The sequence below is a fragment of the Pinus tabuliformis genome, chromosome J (genome assembly GCF_031772625.1).
Source record: "Pinus tabuliformis cultivar Carrire ecotype Pingquan chromosome J, CPIR1, whole genome shotgun sequence".
NCBI lineage: Eukaryota > Viridiplantae > Streptophyta > Pinopsida > Pinales > Pinaceae > Pinus > Pinus tabuliformis.
In genome coordinates this window covers 3,673,341-3,688,740 of record NC_142295.1, presented here as the reverse complement: position 1 = coordinate 3,688,740, position 15,400 = coordinate 3,673,341, and the positions used below count along the sequence as shown (strand labels likewise).

At 42.7% G+C, this 15,400-nt stretch overlaps 1 protein-coding gene across 9 annotated transcripts in view; it reads right to left on the bottom strand.

The window, feature by feature from the left end:
- The window catches only part of LOC149225130 (nuclear transcription factor Y subunit A-7-like), a 167,706-nt gene that overhangs the window by 111,388 nt on the left and 40,918 nt on the right, over positions 1 to 15,400 (bottom strand). The window lies entirely within an intron of this gene.

The window sequence follows — 15,400 nt, the reverse complement described above, 5'->3', positions numbered from 1 at the left end:
CCAGTAACAATTGAGCTGCAAATTTTGCGGGCAACATATGACAGGAGGGATTAGCAGGTTGAAATACCATTTGGCTAAACTCCCGAGGCATGATGTTGCGATTTGTCTTGCATCTAACCCGGAGGTTATGAGAGTTGTGCATGATTCAATTCATGCAAAGGATAGAAAGAAAGAGGAGGCAGTTGCAAACAAGACCAAATGTGTAGCTAGATCTTCAAAGCTATGTACCATTGAGAATAGTGGGAGGGAATCCATGGCTTCACCTACAGAGAGGTCCCCATTTTTTTTGTTCCACAAATAGGATTTGGAACACAAACTTCCATCAAGTCAGTGTTAAGAAAAAAAAATACATGGAAGAAGCAAACAGGGTTGTGGGGAGGTGTCTTTTCTAGAGTGACTTACCTCTCAGCATTACCAAAACAATCCATCTTGGCAGTCGATGTGTCATGCCATTATTGTTATTGGCCTAGGGTATAAAAGCACTACATAAGAGAAGTTGTGGGGGGCAATCCTTCAAGCAGAAAAGAAGGACATCAACTCTACATTGGCGGAGTTGAAGCAGTCATGGGAGGTCTATGGATGCACAGTGATGTCTAATGGCTGGACAGATAGGAAGGGCAGGACCTTTCTAAATTTATTGGTACATTGTCATAGAGGTACCAGTGACCATGTTTATAAGATCATTGGATGCAACAACAGATGTACAAGATGCGGCATTGTTATGTGAGTTGATGGATGGCTTCCTCCAAAAGATTGGTTTGCATAAAGTGGTGCAAATCATAATGAATAATGCAGTTAATTATGTGGCTACTAGTGGGATGCTTATGGGGAGACACCGGTCATTGCTCTAGACTCCATGCATTACACATTGTATTCATTTGATGCTTGAGGATATGGGGAAACTTTCCTTCATCAAGGAGGTGATTGAGCATCCCCAAGTTCATATATAACCATGCTTTCATTCTCAACCTCATAGGGAGATGCACCAAAAACAGGGAGTTGTGGCATCCTACAATCACACATTTTGCAACCAACTTCATTACTCTTCAATCTTTGATTCAATGTCAGTTTGAGTTGAAGCAAATGTTTGTTTATGATGAGTGGCATGATTGTACAACAAAGAGGATGGAAGAGCCATTGCTAGATTTGTGTATATTGACTCCTTCCGAGAAGGAGTGGAAGAAGTGTGCTTTATTAGTGAACCTTTAGTAAGGGTTCTGAGATTGGTTGATAGTGATAAGCCTGCAATGATTTATCTGTATGACCTTTTGGGAAAGAGTGGAAGAAGTGTGCTTTGTTACTGAACTCTTAGTAAAGGTTTTGAGATTGGTTGATAGTGATAAGCCCACAATGGCTTATCTGTATGAGGCCATGGATAGGGCCAAAGAAACTATCTGAGCTTATTATGTTGGTAAGGGTACCCCAAGGTGTAATGGACAAATGATGATATGGGATTTGATTGATAGTCCATGGATGGATAGTTTATGATGAGTGGCATGATTGTACAACAAAGAGGATGGAAGAGCCATTGCTAGATTTGTGTATATTGACTCCATCTGTATGAGGCCATGGATAGGGCCAAAGAAACTATCTGAGCTTATTATGTTGGTAAGGGTACCCCAAGGTGTAATGGACAAATGATGATATGGGATTTGATTGATAGTCCATGGATGGATAGTTTATGATGAGTGGCATGATTGTACAACAAAGAGGATGGAAGAGCCATTGCTAGATTTGTGTATATTGACTCCTTCCGAGAAGGAGTGGAAGAAGTGTGCTTTATTAGTGAACCTTTAGTAAGGGTTCTGAGATTGGTTGATAGTGATAAGCCTGCAATGGTTTATCTGTATGACCTTTTGGGAAAGAGTGGAAGAAGTGTGCTTTGTTACTGAACTCTTAGTAAAGGTTTTGAGATTGATTGATAGTGATAAGCCCACAATGGCTTATCTGTATGAGGCCATGGATAGGGCCAAAGAAACTATCTGAGCTTATTATGTTGGTAAGGGTACCCCAAGGTGTAATGGACAAATGATGATATGGGATTTGATTGATAGTCCATGGATGGAGATGCTCCATCGACCCATTCATCCAATAGCACTTTTCCTCAACCCCGCATTTTCCTACAAATGCAACTTTGATGGCAAGATGATCTAAGAGCTCCATAATTGTCTTCATAGTGTTGAATTTTGTAGCTATGGTCATTCATAATTAATATTTTAATTATTGACATATTTGAAACAATAAGTAAGGCATGTTCTTCGTGACCTTGTCAAAAGAGAAAATAGATGACATGTTCTTCATGTCGGTTCTTAAAAAGAGAAAATCTGAATTTTTAATATTTGAATTTTTGGCTCCAAGAAGCCAAGATGGCCCTCCTCCTGGTCAAACCAACTCCAACAAAAGAGGAACACCTTCGGCAAGGAAGAAGACTATATAAAGGCACTCGTTCTCCATCATTTGACACATTTCAAATCTCTTCTATTCAACTAAGCTCAGACCCTTCTGAGGCAGATAACAAGACAAATTAGAAGCAGAATATAGGAAGAGTCTGAGGAAGAATATTGGACAAATCTGACACACATTTCTGTTGAAGAAGGGCAATTTTTGAGGTCTATTCTAATAAAGAAAAGTGGCACATCTATGATGAAGAAGGACGAATTCCTGAGGCAAAAAAGGACAAAATTTTGAGACACTATAAGGCCGCATTTCTGAAGTAAACCAAGGTTGCAGGACCGAGTTTATTGCATGCAGGAGCACGTTGAAATTCGGCCCTAACAGACCTAACCAGGTCGAAGTTCTTGGGTAGTATCTGACTTAACTAGGAGGCAGTTGGACCGGGTTTGACCAAGTGTACTTAGCTGGTCAGTTTGACCTTGTTGTTGACTATGATCTGGGTGTGTCTCTTGTTGAAATGAAGAATTTCTCTAAGGAAAAGGTTGTTGGGTTTTTCCCCCATGTGGGTTTTTCCAGCGAGAATGTAATATTCCTAATTAGCCATGGCTAATTGGAATATTCGATTTTGCTCAATTTTGCCTTCTATAGTTATTTAATAGATAAAAAGGTGAGGAAAGGGGGACATAACTCACTTTTTGAATAAAGCCACTCCTTAATAGCACAACATTGTAACTTAAAAGGGGAGCCAAGGGGGGCCAAAGGACCACGTAGAGAAGGGGGCCCTCGTAGACACTTGGAGGGACTGCGCAGATAGAGAAGGAGCACGTGGCAAGAGAGAGGCTACGTTGGACGAGGTGGGCCTTAGGGTTTTGAGAGAGGCCAATGCTATAAAGGAGAGAGGAGCCTCCTCATTTGGTCATTCGATTATGTTGCATTTGAGCTAGTCATTTCGACTTAGAACACGCTGGTTGTTTAGCCTGTCTGCAGCACTGTTTAGTGCATCGAGTGTCTCCGTTCAGAGATCTCACCCTTAGCCCCGAGGGACTTCGAGTGCCTGCTTGGGCAAGGTAGTTTCATCAGTATTTTGCAGGAGGAGCGATCTCTGGAGTTGAGGAGGAACTGAGCATTTTGATGACTGCGCAGTCTTGAGAGGGGAGGATGTAGTCTCTTTTGGTAGGAGCTCCGAATTGGGTTTATGTGGAGGATTTGAGTTTGGTGATTGAGCAAGGGATCAGCGCTTGCTTATTGGAGGATTTTTGCAGAGTCTCAGGTAGAGTTTTGGAGGATTCTCTTTAGGGGCAGCGCAGAGCCTTGAGGGATAGCGTAGATCCTCAAGGGGGTGATTTTCGGGGGTCAGTTGTTTTAGAAAATCTTTCTGGGCTTTTCTGAGTTTATTGAGCAGAGGTTGATTCTAGAGTTTCAGCGTTTTCTGAGGAGGGGACCAGCCCCAAATCCTCACTTGATTCCAGCAGTAGCAGCAGCACAGCAGTTCTCCGGCACCTTGGATGCAGTTCAGAGAGAGGCCATTTCCTTGCCATTCTAAGTGTATTCCTTCACTTGCCTTGTGCAAGTCGAGGTGCTATCTTTCTAATCACCTCTTGTACTCTTTCCATTACTCAGTATAAAAAAATGGCTTAGCATTTCTCTCTGCATTTCTCGAGTATCTGCTTATATTCCATGTATACATTATTGTATGTTGCACTACTGTTATTTTTGTCTCTTTGAGCTTCCCAACTACCATATGTTATATACCTAGGGGGGATAATATGGGGTACCAAGGGAGGTACCCAAGGTAATAATATAATAATGGGATGGGCCATAGTAATAAATAAGGTGGTTAACCCATATCATGTAAGGGACCACAAGTAGTTAATAATAATATAATGGGCCCATGGTATTAGTTGATGGTATGAGGGAACCATGGTAATGACCCATGGTATTGTATGTATGAGGCCTATATAGAGGCTAGAGACTCCATGTCAAGCAAGATAGTCAAGGATTATTGTATGAACAGGCATATGGCTTGTGGAGTGTTCTCTTTCCTTAAGGAGTGAATGTATGGTCTCGCCCTACCTTAAGGGTTTTGATATCAATAAAGAAGCATTTCTATCTATTTCTATCTTGTTATTCTTGGGTTATTTCTATTATCATAATATCTTTGGGTTAGATCTATAACAAGTGGTATCAGAGCTATAACAAGACAGTGGTATCAGAGCTATAACAAGTGTCTTGTTATAGCTCTGATACCACTTGTTATAGATCGGACCCAGAAATAATATAGATCTGATAAGAAAATATAAGATAATGCAAATAAACCCAGAAATAATATGAAATGATTCTTTATTGATCAAACCCTTAAGGTAGGGCAACACCATACATTCACTCCTTAAGGAAGGAGAACACTCCACAAACCATATGCCTGTACATAAAATAATCCTTGACTCTCCTTGATATGGAGTCTCTAGCCTCTATATAGGCCTCATACATACAATACCATGGGTCATTACCATGGTTCCCCCATACCATCAACTAATACCATGGGCCCATTACATTATTATTAACTACTTGTGGTCCCTTACATGATATGGGTTAACCACCTTATTTATTACTATGGCCCATCCCAATATTACATTATTACCTTGGGTACCTCCCTTGGTACCCCATATTATCCCCCCCTAAGTATATAACACCATACCACTTGTGTGTTTTTCTCCTATACTCTTAGACAGAGTCTGGAAAGGGCCAGGTAGCCTCCAGATCTCGTCTTCTTTTCAGAGGCGACATATCTGGTAAACGCCCTTCCAGTCCATCTCTGGTTGGAGTTTGCTTGTGTTTGAGGGATACCCCTGATAAGGGATATTACAGTTGTATCAGAGCATAGATCTGGCTCAGCCTGTGGAGCTAGCAGCCTATGACACCGAGGGAGAAGCCCTACCTCTGTTACAGAGGTAGGAAATACAAAGATATTGAGCGTCGTTTGGAGAACACCTACGGAGAGGGAGACTGTGTTCGGGTGGTGGACACAAAACGGGAGGAGCCTGTGGTGAACACAAAACAGGAGGAGCCTATGGCAGATGCAGAACAGGAGGATCCGATGGCAGATGAGTATGGGAAGAGATTTGCAGACATGCTCCTCAAATCAGTGCAAGATTTGTCGAGACAGATCGAGGTGATGGGGCAGAGATTCACGGCGATGGAGGCTAGACAGCGTGAGAACCCACGCGTTTTCCAGGTTGGTGAGGGATCGGGTACATCCCACCATTTTCCAGAGCAAGGTGCCACTCGGCGTGATACTACTCAATAGATGGCCTCACATGCCCCTACACGCTCTACCATGCCCACTTTCCTAGGAGCAGACACGGGGGCCGGAGCCCAGCAGGAGGCAAAGCCCGGTCATATGGGCGATTATTTTGCAGAGTACCAGGCCTATGGGCAGGGTTTCAGGGATGCTCTCTCATTCAGAGACTTTGTTTAGCTCCAGCAGGATAGTAGACCCCGCGACCATCACAGAGGATACCAGCATTATCATGATGGAGACACCAACCGCACAGCTAGTAGATTCCACTTGCCTACGTTTGATGGCTCATCAAATAATTCGACAAAGTCTTGGGTGGAGAAGCTAGACATCTATTTCCAGCTTAACCAGATGTCGGAGACAGAGGCCATCAAGGTGGCGACATTACATTTGGATGGTGAGGCCCAGGACTGGTGGTTCCATGGGATGGTTACACTCGGACACTCCACAGTGACGACCTATGTCGAATTCACTAGCATATTGATAGAGAGGTTTGACCGGGGGGACCCGAAACAGCACTTTGTTGAGTTGACGAGGTTCAAACAAACCGGGAACCCAGAGACCTACATTGCAGACTTCTTGAGGGTTTCAGTGATGGTGCCAGATCTATCCGCGACACGGAGGATCTACATGTTTGTTGAGGGGATAGCAGAGCCACTTCAGAGTCTAGTCAGATCCACTAGACCAGCCACACTCCAGGATGCTATTAGCAGGACCCGGGACTTACAGGATGCCTTACCCAAGACCCGGACACCTCACCCCCAGAGACAGGCTTTCCAGCCTAAGGGGAAGGATGTGAGGATTTCGCCTCCAAAGGGGAATCTCGGCCGAGCACAGATTGATGATGATGCCAGGAGGGAGCTGAAGAAGAAGCAGTTGTGCTTTACCTGTCAGGAGCTGTGGGCACCAGGACATAGATGTGTTGCTGGCAAAGCACATTTTATTGAGGTCTTCTCCGAGAGTAGCTGGGAAGAGGATGAGGAGGATGATGTGGAGGCAAGAGATAGTCATGCCGCACGGGATCCTTTGCAACCTCCACCACCAATAGCAGGTGGTGCAACTTTTGCACCTACCAGAGGGGCCCTTGCAGCATTACGAGGAGTTCCCAAGTATTTGACGCTGCGAGTACGGGGGGACAGTACGTGGCCAGCGAGTATCAGTTTTGGTTGACAGTGGGGCAACCCACAACTTCATCGATGCAGAGATGGTTGAGCGGAGAGGTATACAGACAGAGAGCTTCGATGGTTTCTTAGTTTTGGTCCTAGGAGATCAGACCATGGTGTGTGCTCGTTATGTCCCAAAGTTATCAGTGACGATGGGCACCTACACACTGACTGACCACTTTTTCATGGTCAATATTCCAGACACCAACATGATACTAGGTGTTCAGTGGCTTATCACTCTGGGGAAGGTCACGATAGATTGGAAGGCCCTAGAGATGGAGTGGGATGATGAGAAGACAGGGAGGCATGAGAAGATACGGGGACAGCACACATATCCGCCTCAGACTGTTTCGACTCATCAGATGGAGGCAGTCTTCGGAAAGGGAGACGTAGAGTGGGCAGTGGAGTTGCGTGCATCAGAGGCAGGGACTACAAGGCAGACGGTGCATGCAGAGATACAGTCCATCCTTGACGAGTTTGCCACAGTGTTTGGGGAGATTCTGCCGGGACAGCCACCGGAATGGGGGTTTGAGCACACCATTGAGCTTGAGCAGGGCATACAGGCAGTGATTACTACCCCCTATAGGCATCCCAAGGCCTATCGGGATAAGATTGAGTGGGCCATTCAGGAGTTGCTGGCTCTTGGGCACATTCGGCCGAGCACGAGTCCTTTTGCTTCTTCCGTGGTGTTGGTGAGGAAGAAGGACGGCACATTGAAGATGTGCATTGACTACAGGGCCCTGAACAAGAAGACCCTAAAGAACAGGTACACCATACCCAGGATGGATGAGTTGAGAGGAGCACGGTTCTTCTCAAAGATTGATTTGAGATCTGGGTACCATCAAATTCGCGTGAGGGAGCAGGACATTCCCAAGACCGCCTTCAGGTGTCACTATGGGCACTTTGAGTTTTTGGTGATGCCCTTCGGGCTAACCAACACCCCAGCTACATTCCAGTCCTGCATGAATCACATCTTCCGCAGTGACTTAAGGAAGTTTGTGTTGGTGTTATTTGATGATATTCTCATTTACAGCAGGACTTGGGAGGAGCATCTCCAGAGACAGTGTTGCGCATCTTGGAGGAGTAGCAGTTCTATGCCAGCTCTCCAAGTGTGAGTTTGGGTTGACAAAGATGTTGTACTTGGGACACATCATAGGGGTGGACATTGTGAGAGTCCACAAGGAGAAGATCAGGGCCATCAGAGATTGGCCGGAGTCGAGGAACGTGACAGAACTTCGGGGATTCATTGGCATTTGTACTTACTACCGGAAGTTCGTCAAGAGTTTCTCACAACTTGTTGCACCCCTGATAGATCTGACGAGGAAGGGGGCATTCAGTTGGTCAGATATAGCACAGCGAGCCTTTGACAGGATCAAGGAGGTTATGAGCAGCTGCCCAGTGCTTGAATGTCAAAAAATCTAATTTCTTATGCTCCTATTATAATGACATGTTTGACTTCATTCTCTTGTACATATATATTTGTGTTTGGTTGTACTTGTTGTTGAAAGTTTACAAGTACATAGTCTTCAAGATGATGAAAATGCTTACCTCATATTTGATAATAATTTGATGATGACGATGGAGCATGATGGAAAAATGGATTTGTTAAAAACTCAATGACATTAAACTTCATTAGATAATCGTGTTGTCATGATGAAGTTTTGGAAGGACTAAATTCTTCGATGAATTGTTGATGGAAAAAGGAAGAGCTTGTGTAAATAGATGGATAAGATATGTTGATGGACTTGTCCCCTATTTACTTGGATAAAGGAAAGGGTATATCTCCCTAGTTGAGAGGGAGCTTGAAGAGAAGTGAACGACTCGATGAAAAGGCCATGAGGATGTTTGAAATTGGAGAATAGTTGAAGCAACACTATACGTGATTGATAAAGTTGTGAACAAGACTTGGATATTTTGGAACAAGTGGAGGTTGAGTTTGGCGCTGCTGAAAAATTGAAGTAATGCTTCTGACTAGATGTGTTTGATATGATGATGATCTAAGCAGCATCAGAATGATTAAGGACCCTAAAGGTTTGTGTTAAATATGTATAGTGAAAGTTTATTACTAATTGGGGTTGTGTTTGTGCAAATCTCTCCATAAGAATATTGAATGTTGAAGCATACTTAGATTGTTGGATATATTTGGTTTAGTTGATAAGGAGAGATGAAGCATCTTGGGGCGACAAGATGCTTGGGAGGACATTTGGTCGGCTTGTGATGATGTCTAGATCCCAAAGTAGGGAGGGTGGCGTTGGTCTTGGAGCTCTGACCTTGGATATGCACCTAGATCCTTGGGTTGGTGTTAGAGCTAAACTCTGATGGTACCTAGAGTGGCTAAAGCTTGGAACACACCTTAGTCCCACTCGGTTAGATACCTTGGTCAAATATCTAATTTGTAGCACTGCGTGTGCTATCTCTTCATAGAGCATATTATTTTGAGATCTTCCATGTACCTCTGTATATATGTAAGTATGAATACCTCCCTAGCTAAGGAGGAGTGTTGAAGAATGTAACTAGTGTTGATCTTCATAATGATATTTCAGCCATAATGTAATGTATTTGTCAAAAGAAAGAAAAAAGAATTTTATTGTAAAAGAAATTGACTTATTAAAGCATGGGTTTCATGCTTGGGTCAATGATTAATAGGTCAAAGCCTCCATTGTAGGCTTCTAGGGTTTATGTCAAGAGTCCTTGTCCATGTCATCATGTAGTAGACCCTTCTTGGGCTTTATTTATTAAGAAAGAAAATTATTTTGATGTATATTAAGTCAATTAGGCCTCCTCCACCAAGTCGGCCTCAAAGAAGACAAGTCAATCTCATTAGGGGAATTCGACCACCCAAAAGGACTATATATTGGCATCTACTCGACCTTATTTAGACACACATTCAAGCAAGTTCGATTTGCAGTTGCAAGAAGACAAAAAGGAGAGCGAAATGCAAAAAAAGAGAAAAATCCAACAAAGAAGAAGGAGACCTTTGTCAAGCAAATAGGAAGCTGAAATTCTCTCTCTACTGCCACACGTGCAAAAGCATATGGGTTGCAGGAAGGCCTAAAATTTCATAATTGTACGAGGGCAAGAAGTTGGGTTGAAGTTGTTTGACTTGAAGAAGACTATTAAAGTTTGATAATTATCCTGGAACGCTGACTTGGTGGAGTGAGGAAGGTCTATTGGTCTAGTCTAAGGTCTTGGTTTGTCTCAATTTGATTTGAATCTACTAGTGTAAGAGTTTGAATGGGTTTTCCCCTTCTTAGGGGTTTTAGCCCTGGCTGAGTGCCTACTTATGGTGTCATTGATCTTCATGCTTTTGATTTGATGATTGCTTGATGAGAAGTGTGAAAATTTCTAAATAGAAATCCAACTGCAGTCACTGATATTATTTCTTCTACTTATTATTTCTTATTCACAGTGTTTCTACAGCAAATATCGAAATAAATTCTACTACAACTTTCACATTTAAAATATTGTGGAAAGTAAATGCAAGAAAAAATACTAGCACAAATATAATCACAATGACAATTATTTTTGAACAATTGTCCCTGGAAAAACCCAATGTGAGAAAATCGGTGCAGCAGATGAAGGTTTCTTTATTGATCTTGAAATTTCACCTCAGGCTGAGAAAGGTAAACCTCAAGGCTACATCAAACCATTTAGCCTCGTAGCTAGCCCTACGGGGCAGGAGAAGGCTCTCTCCGGTCAATCTTGGCAGATCTTCAATGGGATGAGATGACCAACAAGGTAACACTGATATTAGGCTAGTAAACTGATTAAAAAGGTTGATTTGGGGTTTTTTGGGTTTTTGGTGGCAAATTGAAGAATTGCAATTTTGGGTGCGGGGATTTGACACAGTTTCTGCAGGGGGTTCTTTGGGGCGAGGTAGGAGACCGTATTGATGCCTTTGATTGAGGTGAGTGGATGAAAAAGACCGGTGAGGAGCTAAGGAGAGCAAATAATACTTTGAATTCTCCTTAAACAGTAGAAAACATAGAAATTAAACAAATTTAAAAGCAGAGCATGGCAAGCATGAATTCTTACTTTAACACTTCATTTGTTTAATATGCAGAAGGAAAGAAAGGAGATGAATCACATAACACACTTACAGGTACATTAAGAAGCACTCCATCAATACATGAAACCACAAGAATCCCAAAAAGGACTGCAAAACCCTGGTCTTCCTTAGCCAAAAATTGCAGAGATACAAGTGAAATAATACAATGATAGCTTCTCCGTCAAGAGTCCAACCATGAAAATGAGCAAGAAAATACATAATATAGATGATCTAACCTCTTTCCCTGCCTCCATGGGTCGAGCTCACTATCCTAGGAGCTGTTTCAACTACTTCTAAATTAAGCACTACAAACTAGGCAGTCAAAACAACTTGCCTCTATAAGCTAGGAAACCAATTCATTCATTTAATATTTACCCTTTTCATGAATGAATCTTCTAGAAGTGTTACATAAGAGTAAAAGTGTCTTAAAAGTACAATAATTACATCAAAGAGAATCATAATTCACCCCAAAAAGTCAAACTGAGTCAAACTGCGTTTTTCTGAGCTGTACAGTGCATTTTGGAAAAATCTGCCTGGCGGGTCGCGCCCCCCTGCCTGACGGGTCGCGCGCCTTTGGAGCCATCTTTGGGGCACTTCCAGGTGTCCAAATTGAGCAAGCGTAGGCTTGTTGGAAAGGTCTGTGAGTCTACTTTCCAACCCAACTGGAATTTTTGAATTTGGAGTTCATTTGCCCTGTCAAAAATCAAATCTCCCAAGACTGTTTTCTGCAATTCAAAAAAGTGGCAGAAAGTCATTTTTTGCTAGTTTTTTGACTTTCTGGAGGCCCAAAACTTCATAAAATCTCAAGTCCATCCATGGGCATATGTAACTTTGCATGAAAAATCTAGAAATGCTGAGTATTTGCCAAATGGAGTTGCCATGATGAAGGGTCGCGCGGGGGGTGAGACCCGTTAATGGGAAAAACCTGCAAATTGCACAAAAAATTCACATTTGACAAAATTTTCTCCAAATTTCTTGAAATTTGGGCTGGGAGTCCCCAATAAGGTACCATGCTCAGTCAAAGAGGCTTTGGCCAAAATTTGGAGTGGATCGGGCGTTTTCCTTCGTTTTTGTGCTTTGGCCAACCGTCCTTGGAGCACCTTCGTTCTCGCCGGTATTTTTGACATTTCTTTAAAACCATGACACCTGTGCAAAAAGTGAAGGAGGTTTTTCTTCCTTGGCATGTTGTGGACAAAAACCTCTCTCAGTTTTCCAAAATTCATCTTTTATTGCTCTGGAACATCATTTGAGTGCGACTTGTCCCAATGTGTGAAACAAGGAATTTTGTCGAAATGGAGCGAAATGAAGGGAATAGGGGGCTTCTAAATTCTTGGGGAAATTTTTGGAAGTGGGGAGGGATGTTAGGAAGCAGGGGAAAGTGGAATCCCAGAGATTGAGTGAGGGGAAGGGGTCCAAAAGGGAAAAACACAGGCCCAACCTAGAAAATTGCCAAGTTGTAGCTAGAAACTAGGGTTTGAGCGAAAATGAGGAATTTGGGGAATCTCGGTGATGGGAAGCATTTAATAAGGTACTTTAAGGATAGGGGAAGGTGTATGAACATCAGGATACAAGTTTTGCCGTTGATTTGACCATCCAGGAGAAATTGCCTTCAAAACCCTAGGAGAGGGAAAAGACCTTGCCTAGGCGCAACTGAAGCATGAATAAGGTGTAACATGACCCAATGGAACTTGACATGATGATGACAACCCTCTGAATGATGATAGACTCAGCTAAATGGTGACATGAATTGGCATTTTGACAACTTTAAGCCCAAAAGCACAATGGAGACTTTTACTTGCAAATGAAGACCTTTAAAAATACAATCATGATCTTCTTGAACTGTAGCAAGCAATAATTTTTCATGATGGAGGGCCTACCTTGCAAAATTTGGCAATTTGTGGCTCCTTGGTGAATTTTCAGGCGGTTTTACAAAGAGGGCGCTGACGGGTCGCGCGCCTCACCCAACGGGTCGCGCGCCTCTGACGGGTCGCGCCCGTTATAATTTTGCACTAGCGGAGGGTGCCTGACGGGTCGCGCCCCTGTCAAGCTCACAAATTTCACTCAAACTGTCTTGCAATCAGTTGCTCTATCACTTTGGATGCATAATGAGGCTTGATAGAGGGAGATTGGGGCTTTTATAACCTTATTTGAATTAATTTCATGCCCAAACCCACTTTATAATGTTTTTCCTTGACACTTTATAAACTTAACTTTTTCTTGGTTTCCTTTGTCCTGAAATTGACTGATTTGATGCTTTTCTTTGATAATTTTTGTAGGGACAGCATCTGAGGGATCTTGACAAGGGAGCCAGGGTTATATGTTGTCCTTTGAATCATTTTGAATTTTTTACAATCATCTGCACAAGATAGAATCTTTCGAAGAAACACTTTGAAAATCATCCCTCTGGCTTGCTGGGCACTTATTGACCTTCAGAGACATGACCTTGAAAACAAATTTGACCAAAAACCCTAGACCTAAAAATTTGATCTCAAGACAATAGACAAATAACCATGACAAAGTTTAATGACTGAAACAAGCTAATCCAGCAGTGCCAAGAGGGGGACAAAGACTCCAGCTCCTCCATCAGGGTTATGGCATGCCTAATGGAATGCAAGACACTGATGAGACACCTACTTATGCAAATGCAAAGAGCTTTGATCGCTGATGGAGGGCTCAAGACCGACTCTAACACCACGCACATATCTAAGAATGTGCCTAACCACTGCCCAATGCACCCTTTTCGGTTCCACCATGAACTGACTAAGGGTGTTGACAGCGAACCAAATGTTTGGCCTAGTGTTGACCAGATACATAAGCGACCCAATGCGCTGTGTGTACAAGGTGGGGTCCACCTCCTTGTCTCCTGATGCATCTATTTTCTACTAGTTGGCGGTCATGGGCGTAGCCATGGGTCGGCAATCCTGCATTTTGAATCTCTTCAGAATCTCTGTAGCATATCTTCCTTGCCCAAGGAAGATCTCCCCATTCTTCTGCCAAACATCCAACCCTAGAAAATAATGCATTAACCCCATATCCTTCATGTCGAATTTTGCTTCAAGATTCTTCTTGCAGTCCTTTATGAGCCTAGATGACCTTATTAGAAACAAGTCATCCACATATAATACCAGAATAAGTGGCTCATTCTCCACCATTAGATAGTAGAGATTGGGATCAACATCACTCTTGATGAATCCCAACTGCTGCAAGTAACTATCAATCCGACCATACCATGCTCTAGGTGCCTGCTTGAGCCCATACAGGGTTTTCTTTAACCTGCATACATGAGTTCTCTTTTCATGAGTTTCGAAGCCTTCGGGTTGTTCTATATACACCTCTTCTTCTATCACCCCATTCAAGAATGTTGTCTTGACATCCATCTGGTGAATCTCCCATCCCATTTGAGCTACTAGGGATATAACGAATCTGATAGAGGTATATCTGGCTACTGGGGCGAAGGTCTCCTCATAGTCTATTCCTTCCTTTTGTGTGTAACCCTTAGCCACGAACCTAACCTTGTAGTGCTCTATGCTACCATCTACAACATACTTGATCTTGTAGATCCACCTTGATCCCACAACTGATTTATCCTCTAGTCTAGGTACCACTTCCCAGACATCATTCGTCATGATAGAACTATACTTTTCTACCATGGCATCCACCCAAACTTGGTGTTGTACGGCTTCCTGAAAGCTGGAGGGTTCTTCAACTTGTGCTACCAAGGCTTGGTACCTACCAGGTTGTCTACGCTACCTCTTCTCGGTTCTAGAAGCTCCGACAAACTCCTCTGCATCCCTCAGTGTCTGACGTATTTCCCTGTTGGTTCTACCACTAGTGGTGGGAGGCTCAATCAAATCCCCCTCATGTTCTTGTTGTTCCATTTGCTGAGAACTGCCTGGATTTCCTACTTCTGAGGAAACATTGGCTTTGGTCATGTTGACCACTGGAGTGGCACCTAATGATTATATGAAAACTCCATGCCCAAGGATGATCCGAAGGACACTTGTACCATCAAATATCGTCAGTCAACAAAGTTTTTTAACTCTACTTCTATCTTCTCATCGTCTTTCTTGTACCCAGATTCCACACCCTACGGAGAATTGTAATCACTGATACTAGTAATGATGAGTTTTGAGTTTATAACAAGCCTAGGATGTTGGGACTCGATCAGCAAACGAGTACACCTTGGAGTGTTTTTTTATCTGGTTAATTATCCCTTCGTTTTCAAAGGCGGATAATTTTTTAGGTTTTTTCACTCACTTTTTACCCCAAAGCCGGGGTGATGGTTTGAAGATTGAACTCTTGACACATTTTAGTCTCTAGAGTCGATGTATATTACCATACTAGATCACACAAAAAAATTTGTGGAATTTGGTTAGGTCTAAGTAGTCATTTTTTAAATTTTTAGATTTCCCACAGGTCAAAAATTGCAAATAAAATTGTATTTAAATTGTAATAAGTGTAGTCTAGAGAAGTTGTATGGGGTATGAGTAATCAAAATTA